The following is a 13,572-nucleotide window of genomic DNA, read 5'->3' as shown; positions in this document are numbered from 1 at the left end:
CAGTGTGATGATGCATGGCACTGACGCTCAGGTTCACTAGCAATGAAGAGTTTGTTATTTCTGAATACAGTCAATGATGACTAGCTACACCAGTCGAATGTCCGGTGTGGCTCCAGCTGGCGGAAGCTAAGTCCTGATACTGATGAAACACGCATACTGCAATCGAGGGGAGCTGTGCGTCCTGCTTATATCCACTATTGGCGGATGAAAATTCCTTTGAGAACTACTTGCTCCTGGGTACGCCTTACAATTCAGTATCTGATTTAGGAATATCTGTCTGACCATGAAGTAATCTAATTGAAATCTCCCCATATCATTCGACCTTGTCCAAGTATATCTCCTACTCTTGTGATTCTTAAACATAGTATTCGCTATTACCAGCTGAAATTTTTTACAGAACTCAGTTGGTCTTTTTCCTCTTTCATTCATTGTCTCTAGCCCATATTGTACTGTAATCTTTTATTTTACTCCTTCCCCTACAACTGCATTCCATGACTATTAGACTTTTATCTTCACCTACTGTATTACCCTTTCAATATTCCCATATGTACTTTCTCTATCTCTTCGTCTTCAGCTCTCGACGTTGGCATGTATTACTTTACCACAATCCTAAAAGACGAATAATTCAAGCAATTCGGGTATCAGACAACTTTCCTTTTCCTATGGGTGTCGATTAGTGACTAGCTTTTGCTCCCCTTCTGTTAGTTTAATAATGGCCATAATCACTAGAGATATTCAGAAATCAGAACAGTGAACCGCGCTGTGTGCTGACGATGTTCTACTGGCTATTCAAACCAAGAACGAGCTTCAAGGCTAGGCACAAGCGTGTAAGAAACAGTCTTGAATACACTGGACTAAGTCTCAATATGTAGAATAACAATATCGATGCTGAGACACATGCTCCGTTTGCAATGCATAGCAAAAGGTGGACAATGATTGGTGTATTTTGTGATAAATCGCAGACAGACTCAAGCCAAAAGTGCACCTGTTGAGGTGGTGCAGTGGTTAGCACACTGGACTCTCATTCGGGAGGATGACGATTCAACTCCTCGTCTGGCTATCCAGATTTAGGTTTTCTGTGACTTCTCTAGATGGCTTAAGGCTTACACCGGGATGGTTCCTTTGAAAGGGCAAGTCCAATTTCCTTTCCCATCTTTCCATAATCCAAGCGTCTCTAATGATATCGATGTCGACGGGACGTGTACCACTACTCTTCCTTCTTCCTTCCAAATACATTCAGCTTCACCCAGATATACTTTAGGCAAAAATCAGCTGTCACGCCAGTAAAGGGCGTCTTACACGCTGAGATGTTTTCACCGACTTCTCTGTACAGACAGGTTTTGGACAGATGAGTCATTGCGTGTGAATTAATCGCCGACTGAAAAATTAGTCTGTGTTGGGATTTTGCAGACTCTGGCTGTGCAAGAATTTATAAAGACCGTATCAAGTGCTTTACAACTTCATACGTGGCACGACATGTTTCTGGAATGCTGTGGCGCAACGGTGACGGTGATATCACAGCGGTCAGATAAGCATAACTTCTTCCAGTTCCCAAGTACCTCACTGTTATATAAGCCTTTCATAACCACCTACTGATTTCCTCATTACTGCGTCATTTCTCCTTATATGCCGTGTAACGTACTGCATCAACACAAAGAATTACTCTTCGTCCTATACAGTAAATACATTTTTTCAATTTCTAATTCCTTAAAAAGATTAACATGTGAAAGCGTTACACGTTATAGAAGCAAATCTTTTGTCCATTATCTCCGTACTAATCTTTTTCTTTTTCTAACTTCCGAAGTAACAGTCATAGACAAAACAATTACGTTATAAGAAAATTTACTTAATTTGACCCCTGCCCGATAAAACTCTGCATTTTCGAGCTTGTCATTGGTGACAGTGCTAAAGCTGCACTGTGGCTGTAATGTGTAAAATCGAATTGAATGCTGTGGACCGTATGTGCAGACGGTCGTTGAGAGCATAGTCTTAAAAGACAAGCCTGAGCGTGTAAACTGTCCTGAAGTTGTGGCGAATGGAGCCGGTATTCTTAAATCTTTTTTATGATGGTATTGATAAGGCTACCAGTCTTTCGTCAAAATGTAGCCAATTCTATAAAGGCCTACATAAAGTCCTGGACCTATTAGATCCGACGGCGTACCGAGAACTAAGCGCAGTTGCGAGGCAGCAGATCACACGGAATACGAATCGGTTAACCGAGGCGTCTTATTCCTCGACGGACATAGAGAGGAACCTGCGCAACACAGATGCCCTACTACCTCGGTTGTGTAGATTACCAAATATCCATAAGACTAATGTTCCATGAAGACCGACGTATAAAATGGCGAAACACTTGCCTACGTGCTCCACCTGGACGTGGGAAAGACTGGCATCTACATAAAGAACTCAGACCATTTCATTGAGAAGCTCAAGAAACTAAAACTTGGACCAAACGACATGCTAGTCAGCTGTGCTGTTGTTCCTTTGTTTACAAAAGTGCCATTCAGTGATTCTCTGGAGTACATCGGTTTCGAAGCTCTTTCGTGCATATCCTACCACGAGCTGTTTCATGTGGAACGGCAACTTCTACGAACAGCTGATGAGTCTACATAGTCCAGTGATGGCCAACTTCTTCATGAAACATTTTGAAGTACATGCAATGGACTTGTCACCTTGTAATCCAATGGTGTGGTACAGATAAGTCGACGATACCTTCGTTGTATGGAGCCATGGTGAGGAACAGCTCGATGACTTTATAAGACAACTGTACGGCCCCCATACCAACAGAAAGGTAGAAAAGGACTAACGGCCACGATTTCTAGATGAGCTGCAGATGAGCTGGTCTCTAGGAATGGTGAAATCCTGAGACACAGCATGTATCGAAAACGGACACACACACGAACCGATACCTGCAAAGACCGTCAAATCATCTACGAGGAAGGGGTTAATACGCTTGTAAAGCGAGCAAGACAGTTATGTGGCCGCAGCACCTCAGATGCGAGATGCAACACCTAGAAAGTGTTCTGTGGAGCAACGGGCACTCCGGTTTTGAATGCTGCAGCGAACGACCGTTGCAGGCAGCAAGGGGAGAACCGCAGCGGTAATGATCACGGGAAAGCTCTTGGACGTTGATGAACCAGCTACATATAATCTGCAGCACTGAGCTCGACTCCGATCCACCACCAGCAATGGAGGATTAAACACTGAAAATGCTGGCCACTCGTGCTGGCGAAACGTCAGAAAAAATCATTAAACAATCGTAGGTCGAAGACTGTGAGACAGATGCCAACAGACAGTTTGAAAACCTACAACAGTGGATTTTTGAATTGCAACACTAGGTAGGACAGAAAAAAGTGAAATTTTCGTTATAATGAGTGTGCAGTATACAGGAGGAATACGTCTTTAAGATAGTACACAGGGCTGCCATGTCCGTAACTAACTACGGCTCTGTCCCGACTGTCCACATTACCGGCTATGCGAACCAGAAGTAATCGTTTTCAGTACTCAGCAACTGGATGTGTATGACGATAGCGAATACAATCCGATCATGTGCTGAACAGGCGACGGGCTGCCACTCTTGTTCACAGGCGTGATGTTGGTCGTACCTCTGTCGGGACACCTCTTTCGTACTGTACGTGTCAATACTTGTCTCGCTTCAGATTCACTTGCTGAGTCAATGTATGTGACGTAACTGTATAGATATGATTGCATGGCCGGGTGGGCAATATATGTAAAAGAAGCACCACGGAGGAATTGTCCAAATGCGACTGAAATCGGTAGATGTACATGTACAGACAACAACAAAAAATTACTATTTCAGAAAAGTGGGAAATTTATTCATGAGAAATAGCTTCACAAATTGGGCAAGTAATGACGCGTTGGTCCACCTCTGACCCTAATGCAGGCACTTATTAGGCTTGGAATTGTTGAGGTCTCCTCCTAAGCGTTATCGTGCCACCTTCTGTCCAACTGGCGCGTTAGATCGTCAAAATGCCCTGCCCATAATGCTCCAAAAGTTCTCAAATGAGGACAAATCCGTGATTTTGCTGGCCAGGGAGGGCTGCCAAGCACGAAGACAAACAACAAAAACTGTTGCCCTATGGGGACGGGCATTATCTTGCTGAAACTTAAGCTCAGGATATCTCACCTTTGTCGGGGCGCCTCCAGACGCGTCTGCGGCCTGGACTTTCATTAGTTGGAGTAGAGCTGTCCTCATTGGTGTGCCTCGCTTCGAACTGAGCCCCTATGAACAGCGTAGACGTGTCTGGAGACATGCCGGACAGCGGTGGGGTACCAAGCTGACTATCGCTCGCCGTACGTCTAGTGACGGGACAATCGACTGTTTTTACAATCGATTGGTCAATCGGCGGTTTGTAAGAATCGATTGGTTAGTCGATTGTTTTCTTGTTGAGTCGCACAAAACACCAAATGAAATTAATCTCAGCCGCCATGTCAGGTATATGAATGTTTTCACGCAGTCACCGCGTCCGAGTGATTTCATTCAGTGTGAGGCAACCGATTGAAACAAGTCGGCGTCGGTTGCCTTCATTATATGAAAGTTCTCACGCACATACTTTTTCAGCCTTTTCGGCTATACTTGAAACATGAGCAGGGCTGACAACTTTTTTTTAGAGACAAACATCAAACAGATGTGAATAAAAAATATATTTCTAAAAATAAAGTACATTCAAAATGTACGTATCTACTTAGTGAAATACGAATTTACGTACTCGTGGCATTAAATACCAATTTTTGGTTGCTTTTAAAAGTTTAATATCTGGTGCTGCGCTGTAAATTTGAGTATATATAAATATAAATGAACAATTACTCTTTAACACGTTTTTATTAAGTCGGTTTCTTTTACTTTTGGTACAAATATTGAAATTGCTTTTGAACTAGATACCCGATAAGCTAGACACTTGAAGCTTTCAATATACACTCCTTGAAATGGAAAAAAGAACACATTGACACCGGTGTGTCAGACCCACCATACTTGCTCCGGACACTGCGAGAGGGCTGTACAAGCGATGATCACACGCACGGCACAGCGGACACACCAGGCCCCGCGGTGTTGGCCGTCGAATGGCGCTAGCTGCGCAGCATTTGTGCACCGCCGCCGTCAGTGTCAGCCAGTTTGCCGTGGCATACGGAGCTCCATCGCAGTCTTTAACACTGGTAGCATGCCGCGACAGCGTGGACGTGAACCGTATGTGCATTTGACGGACTTTGAGCGAGGGCGTATAGTGGGCATGCGGGAGGCCGGTTGGACGTACCGCCGAATTGCTCAACACGTGGGGCGTGAGGTCTCCACAGTACATCGATGTTGTCGCCAGTGGTCGGCGGAAGGTGCACGTGCCCGTCGACCTGGGACCGGACCGCAGCGACGCACAGATGCACGCCAAGACTGTAGGATCCTACGCAGTGCCGTAGGGGACCGCACCGCCACACTTCCCAGCAAATTAGGGACACTGTTGCTCCTGGGGTATCGGCGAGGACCATTCGCAACCGTCTCCATGAAGCTGGGCTACGGTCCCACACACCGTTAGGCCGTATTCCGCTCACGCCCCAACATCGTGCAGCCCGCCTCCAGTGGTGTCGCGACAGGCGTGAATGGAGGGACGAATGGAGACGTGTCGTCTTCAGCGATGAGAGTCGCTTCTGCCTTGGTGCCAATGATGGTCGTATGCGTGTTTGGCGCCGTGCAGGTGAGCACCACGATCAGGACTGCATACGACTGAGGCACACAGGGCCAACACCTGGCATCATGATGTGGGGAGTGATCTCCTACACTGGCCGTACACCTCTGGTGATCGTCGAGGGGACACTGAATAGTGCACGGTACATCCAAACCGTCATCGAACCCATCGTTCTACCATTCCTAGACCGGCAAGGGAACTTGCTGTTCCTACAGGACAATGCACGTCCGCATGTATCCCATGCCACCCAACGTGCTCTAGAAGGTGTAAGTGAACTACCCTGGTCAGCAAGATCTCCGGATCTGTCCCCCATTGAGCATGTTTGGGACTGGATGGATCGTCGTCTCACGCGGTCTGCACGTCCAGCACGAACGCTGGTCCAACTGAGGCGCCAGGTGGAAATGGCATGGCAAGCCGTTCCACAGGACTACATCCAGCACCTCTACGATCGTCTCCATGGGAGAATAGCAGCCTGCATTGCTGCGAAAGGTGGATATACACTGTACTAGTGCCGACATTGTGCATGCTCTGTTGCCTGTGTCTATGTGCCTGTGGTTCTGTCAGTGTGATCATGTGATCTATCTGACCCCAGGAATAGGTCAATAAAGTTTCCCCTTCCTGGGACAATGAATTCACAGTGTTCTTATTTCAATTTCCAGGTGTGTAGCTCAGAACTGGATGATAATGTAATACTAACTCGCTTTTGAATCTGGTGTGTGGCGGAGGGTGCTTTGCTTTTCGGCCTGTCTCTTTCTGCCTGTACGTTACAAATTTGGCAACTGATTTTACACTAACTTCCCGACAAGCTAAAGACTTGAAACTTTCAATTTAACTCAGATGTGGATGGCACTGCGATTTTATCTCGCTTTCTTTTCTACAGAGAGTAGGTACTTGGTGTATCAGTGCTATTCCTCTGTTTTCTTGTTGCAGTCGCGAATGTTTCTCACTTAAGAACATTGCTGCCAAGTTTCGCTGTCAGGTCGACTCTTCCTAGTTTTTACATTCGCGATCTATGAGGAAACATTATATTGGATGACTCATTTGAAGAGAAGCTGAAATAAACCTGAAGTTGACCACATGTCCTCCTGTAACCTCATCTGCTTGTTTGAAATCAACTGAAAAATTACACGCACACAAGACTAAAAACCAGAAAATACCTATTTAAATAGAAAAACTTTTTTATGTAGCACTGTTTTATAACGGGCTAATAAATATCAAATAATAATCTCTCCTAGGCTCTTGCACATTTTTAGCACCATACACACAGCCCAGAAAATTTGTGCTTGTGAATTTTTAATAGCTATGACACTACTTGTAAAACTAAAAACGTGGGGTGTACGTTTGTAGCTGGTGACGTACTATTCTGTGCAAAATATTTACCTTCCACACAAATAAATGGCTAAGTATTGAAAATGATGTTGCATTTTTGGACATGCCGGCCGATGTTGCCGAGCGGTTCTAGGCGCATCAGTCTGGAACCGCGCGACCGCTCCGGTCGCAGTTTCGAATCCTGCCTCGAGCATTTATGTGTGTGATGTCCTTAGGTTCGTTAGGTTTAAGTAGTTCTAAGTTCTAGGGGACTGATGACCTCAGCAGTTAAGTCCCATGTTCTCAGAGGCATTTGAACCATTTTTGAACAAATCCTTGGTACTCTCTTGCGTAATTTATATTTGCTGATCGATAGGAGGTGCAGCCCACTGGAATTGTCAGCACTGAAACCAAGCGATGAAACATTTCCCGTCTCATATCCCAGCTCCCTGCGGAACGTCAAAGCCATCGGTGAAAATACGTCTACAGACTGTTTGTGTATGGGAAAATAATCCGATTAGACCCACATGTACGGGGTTTTCGGATGGCAGTTTAAAAGATGACAGGCCTACCGCAGTGATACCTCAGGTTAATTAGTTACACGTTAATGGCACCTGGAAAAATTTGATCCAAAACAGCATATGAATCAGTTTTAAATGACGAAAGGATAATTAAATGAACACGTATACTACTTACGTTAACTTTGACATACACTTGAGATACATCTACTTCTTTAGTTCAGCTAATTAAAGTATTGCAGACCGGCTTCACTCAGAGGAATGAATGGATAGCTCGGTTAGCTGAAACGCTGAAGAGTGGTTTCAGTTAAAAGTATGAGTACATAGTTCAACCGACAGAATAGCTGCTGACTGGTTTCACCTGAAAAATGAATGAATAATTCGGTCAATAAGCAAAGTACAACGGTGTTGAATCTTTTCATTCGGGTGCCCCCACTGACCGCTTTCACTCGAAAAAAAGAAAAAAAAACATGAATAATAGCCCAACTGACAGGTAAAACTAGAACCAACTGACATGATCATTTTCATTCGGTTGCTCCCACACACCAGTTTCATTCAAAAGAATGAACGAGTTGTCCGACCAACTGAACGTGAAAGGTAACTGTCCTATTTTGCTGGCCGGTGTGGCTGAGCGGTTCTAGGCCCTTCAGTCTGGAAAAGGGCGAACGCTACGGTCGCAGGATCGAATCCTGCCTCAGGCATGGATGTGTGATGTCCTTAGGTTAGTTAGGTTTAAGTAGTTCTAAGTTCTGGGGGACTAATGACCTCAGCAGATAAGTCTCATAGAGCTCAGAGCCGTTTTTTGTCTCTAAGTTCTGGGAGACTGATGACATCAGCAGTTAAGTCCCAGAGCCGTTTTAGTCCTATGTCGATTGTCAAGAATCTTTGGCCATAAATGTGCAAGAAGTTGCGTATTTGATAACTGGACTCAACCTCTATAGTATCGATATTATCACATTCTATTTAAGTCTGTTCCAGAGACCAAAAATGTTGGTCAGAGAGGTTACTTCTTTCGAATGTATTCGTGGTAAGTTCCTATGGGACCCAACCGCTGAGGTCATCGGTCCCTAGGCTTACACACTACTGAAACTAACTGAAGGATAACACTAAGGACAACACACACACCCATGCCCGAGGGAGGACTCGAACATTCGACGGGGGGAACCACTCAAACCGTGGCAAGGCGCCTAAGACCAAGCGGCTACCGCGCGCGCCACTTTTTTGAAGAGAATACCAGGCAATGTGTGTTGGACAGTCTGGCAATGTACTTGGTCTGAGAAGGACGGAAGCTGGCCTACCGTGCAGTGGAGGGAGCGTTATTCAAAAAGTACTTTGTAATAACATGTTCGGAGGAAATATTTTGTGGAAATCAGGTTGTATAAATTCAAGAATATCAAAAGAGGATTTTTTAAGGTAATTTAGTTTTTCATTCACTGAAGCACCAAAGAAACTGGTGTAGGCATGCGTATTCAAATTCAGAGATACATAAACAGGCACAATACGGCGTCGCGCTCGGCAACGCCTGTGTAAGACAAGTGTCTGGCGCAGTTGTTAGATCGCTTACTGCTGCTCCAGTGGCAGGTTATCAAGATTTAAGTGACTTTGAACGTAGTGTTACTGTCGGCGCACAAGCGATGGGAGACAGCAACTCCAAGGTAGCGTTGAAGTGGGGATTTTCCCGTGCGACCATTTCATGAGTGAACCAAGAATATCAGAAATCCGGTGAAACATAAAATCTCCGACATCGCTGCAACCGGAAAAAGATCGTGCAGGAACGGGACCAACGACATCTGAAGAAGCGAATCTTTCAACATGACAGAAGTGCACCCCTTCTGCAAACTGCTGCAGATTTCAGTGCCGGGCCATCGACAAGTGTCAGCGTGCGAACCACTCAACGAAACATCGTCGATATGGGCTTTCGAAGCCAAAGGCCCACTTATGTACCCGTGATGACTGCACGACATAAAGCTTTACGGCTCGCCTGGGCCCGTCAACACCGACATTGGACTGTTTACGACTGGAATGTGTTATCTGTTAGGACGGGTCTCGTTTCAAATTCTATCGAGAGGATGGACGTGTACGAGTATGGAGACTGCCTCATGAGTCCATGGGCCCTTCCTGTCAGCTGCGGACTGTGCAAGCTGGTGGAGGATCTGCAATGGTGTGGGTCGTGTGCAGTTGGAGCGATATGGGACCCCTGATACGTCTAGATACGACTCTCACAGGTTACACTCCTGTCTGATCACCTACATCCATTTATGTGCATTGTGTATCCCGATGGACTTGGGCAATTTCAGCAGGACAATGCGTCACCCCACACTTCCAGAATCGCTACAGCGTGGCTACAGGAATACTCTTCTGAGTTATACACTTCCGCTGGCTGCCAAACATCCCAGACATGAACATTATTGAGATGAATATTACTGAGCATATCTGGGTTGCTTTGCAACGTGCTGTTCAGAACAGGTCCTCACCCCTCGTACTCTTACGGATTTATGGATAGTCCTGCAGAATTCATGGTGTCCATTTTCTTCAGCACTACTTTAGAGTCACGTCGTGTTGCTGCATTTCTGCGTCCTCGCGGGGTCCTACACGATATTAGGTAGGTTTACCAGTTTCTTTAGCTGTTCAGTGTATACATCGTATTCGTAAATGTGTAATTTCTTATTGTTTGAACGTTGCGAATGGTTGACGTTTAGTGTAGAAATTTTATAATGCAACATATTGTTTTCTCTTACAGTTGAAACAAGTGTTAAGGAAAGTAAATGTACATAGGAAAGTAATTAAGAAATATTTCGCTATCTTGTCAAGGTGTACAAACTTTATGAAAACATGTATGGCTTAGTGAAGCATAGTTATACCTGGAGACTTTGCTCTCATTTATCAGTCGTTAAATTTAGTTCCTCATTTTTCATTCTTTACCTGTAGCAATGAAACGTCCCCTTTTGAACAATCGTACAAGACTGTGCTTAAACTGACACACAATATCTTTAGCGCAACGCAATCTGACTTTCAAAAATCCCTACGAAAGAATGGCCCTGACTAACATTAACCTATACGTTTCACAAATCACTTACCTCACAAAAATCTTCGTTACTCAAGCTACTGCAATACAGCGAGCACCACTACTGCCAGCTAAATAAAAGATTCAAACTACTGAAGGCACTAACTACTGACAGGCATAGTTAGCAAATGAAAGATTTTAAAACAGAACAGACAATGTATTTACCTTAATATTCATAATATATAAATCAGTTCGTGACACCAATTCTTACAAATTTCAAAACTCTGCCATCTCTCTATCCACGTCCACCACTGCTGGCGGCTCACCTCCAACTGCGCAACGCTACGCGCTGTTAGCATCCAGCTGCCGCTGCCCCACACTACAATGGCAGACAACAATGTAAACTAGCCACAGACTGCGCACAGCACAGCCAGTGATTTTTCATACAGAGCGCTATGTGGCGTTACCAATAAGAAAACCTAAACAGCCTACTTACATAGCCCCCATGCTCCCCACAAAAAATTTTTACAAATTGTTTTGGGCAGTGGCCAATAATGATTTGTTAAAATTTTTCATAATTACTATAACAAAGATATCAAATGCACACACTTATTGATACAATGTTGGTCAAAAGCTAAAATTTTCTCACAGTCCATATGGACAGTCCTGATCATTCATCACAGTAAAATAGTAGTGTTTTTCTCAAAGACTGAGCAATAAAAGAAAATGCACACGGAAGTAGTGGATTTCCATGCAGTCTTGAAGAAGTAGTGTTGTCCTTCCAACGAAAGACAGTGCTGACTCTTGACATGCAGACAGGTAATAGGCCACAACAGAGCAAACCCACAGCAGAGTCAGTCGAAGTTGAAGACTATTGGTACTTAGGTCATCACAGAGCAGACCCACTGTACTCCTGGTAGAGATTACGGTATTGGTGGGCTGCCAGAGGTGCAGACCCATTGCAGTCCTTGTAGAAATAATGGTATTGGTGGGTCATCAAAGGTGTAGACCCACTGTAGTCCTTGTAGAGATGGCCAGCAGCCATCTGTTTGACTGTACAGGCGCACAATCACATTGAAGAGTCTTGCGGATAATATAACAAGTCCATAACCACCACTTGTGCACTCACAAAAATTGTTTTTGAAATGTCCTTAGAACCAGCAATGCTGTTATCCAGTCCCTTACTGAGTTATTAACACACGTGCAAACACTATCAGTCCCTACTTCTCACATATTGTCCATATACTATGACCAACAGAAACGTGTTCAGTGAAATGTAATTTACAAGTTACTTAATTTGATGAACTGGTGTCAATTACAATTTTATAACATGAGAATACAATAACAAAGGTACAAAATACGTCTTTAAATAACGTAACAATACAGATAACATTTGCAGTAGTATAGGCTTTACAAAAGAATCGAAATAGCAAATACATCAGTGTTACAAAAATTACGACATAAGTACATACATAAAAGATCAGAGTAACTTTTGAAACATCAACCTCACACATGAGCATTAGAACAAAACAGAATAAAAAATGTGTAAACATCTTTACGAAGTAAATAACATGTTATTAACGCAAATTATATTTGAGGATAACAGTATTCCTCATCATAGTGAATGTAGCTTAGTATTAGAAGAGAAAAAATTCTATGAAACAGCACACAGAGACAGGAAGAAAACAAATACACAAGGGTACACAAACACATAGTGGGATAACACAAGGAAAGGACAGGGTTTGTTTTACTGCAGTATTTTGCAAACAAAACTTTCTTTACTTCTCGGAGATCTCCCTTCGTTCTTCATTATTTCCAAAAAGTCCTATATATACCTGCTTTCTGTACTTTTCTCATATAACCTCTCAGTGCATTTCTTCAAATCCATCGCAACTCATTCTCTTATATAGGCTACCCCCTCTTAAGCTAACTTAAATCTACTGAGCTCAGATGCTTAACTAAGGGATGAGGCAATGTAGCAGCACAAAACAATTTACGCAAACAGCAGCGATAAAAAAATGGAAATTGGCAAAAAAAGGCAGCAATATTACAACTAATATAAGGCAATGCGCAGCAAACAAGAAAAATAAATCAGTAATAAAATTGGCTTAACCTAGTAATAAAAAGTGATATTCAGTAGCACTATGAATGGCAAACAGCCGCAGCAAATGCTATAACTTATACCTAAACATGACAAAGCTCAAGCAGAAAAAATATTACACTAAAGACAACAATGTAGATAAGGGAAATGTATATTCACATATTAATGTCTATATAATTAAAGTGGTGCACCACAACTTATTCTATGAAATAAATTACCAAGTACTTGAAAAGAAAATTATGTATGCAGTTCCTGTTACTAGTTCCTTCTTATTGTTCTTTCCTTTCCAAGTGCTCCTTTTTTTTGAAGAATGTGGATCATAAAATTATTATTTAACAGATCTGTTGACAGAAAGTTTTCACATTAGCAAATGCATTTACTTTTTTTTATAAAACCAATGTTGTAACACAGCTGGAAAACAGATATCAACTGAAATAAGCAATTATGCAAAGTAAAGAATAAAAACATCATTCAATAGCTATGTGGCATTTCATAAGTCAGAAGAAGTTCTCTCAACTCTCGTAGAAAGACACTTGTTAATCAGGTGTGCAGATGTAAGAATGTTTCCAAGTAATGAGCATGTCGTATTTGCGACGCTTTCAACAAAGAAATGTCAATAGCGAGGATAATGGCTTCCCCTTTTTTTTATTTTTTACCAGTGCCTCTGAAAGGCACACACTAATGACTTGTTTCCTGGTGGATGTCGCCCAGCTGGGTGCCCACGACGCATTACGCGCAGGTGGTCTCTTAACTTTCTTACCGAAATATTTACGACACCAGTTTCCGCTACAGTGGCAGTCTCATATAAAAAATTTCACAGGTCAAGAACTTGCGTTACAAATCTGTAGAAAAAAATCCTGTAAATATAACAAAGTCCAAAAAATTTTCGGCGGCATTGTGGTACATTCACGCATTTACAAACATATCATCTCTTAAAGTACGATT

This window comes from Schistocerca gregaria, chromosome 2 (assembly GCF_023897955.1).
Source record: "Schistocerca gregaria isolate iqSchGreg1 chromosome 2, iqSchGreg1.2, whole genome shotgun sequence".
Taxonomy (NCBI): domain Eukaryota; kingdom Metazoa; phylum Arthropoda; class Insecta; order Orthoptera; family Acrididae; genus Schistocerca; species Schistocerca gregaria.
Note: the sequence above shows the minus strand (reverse complement) of the source record.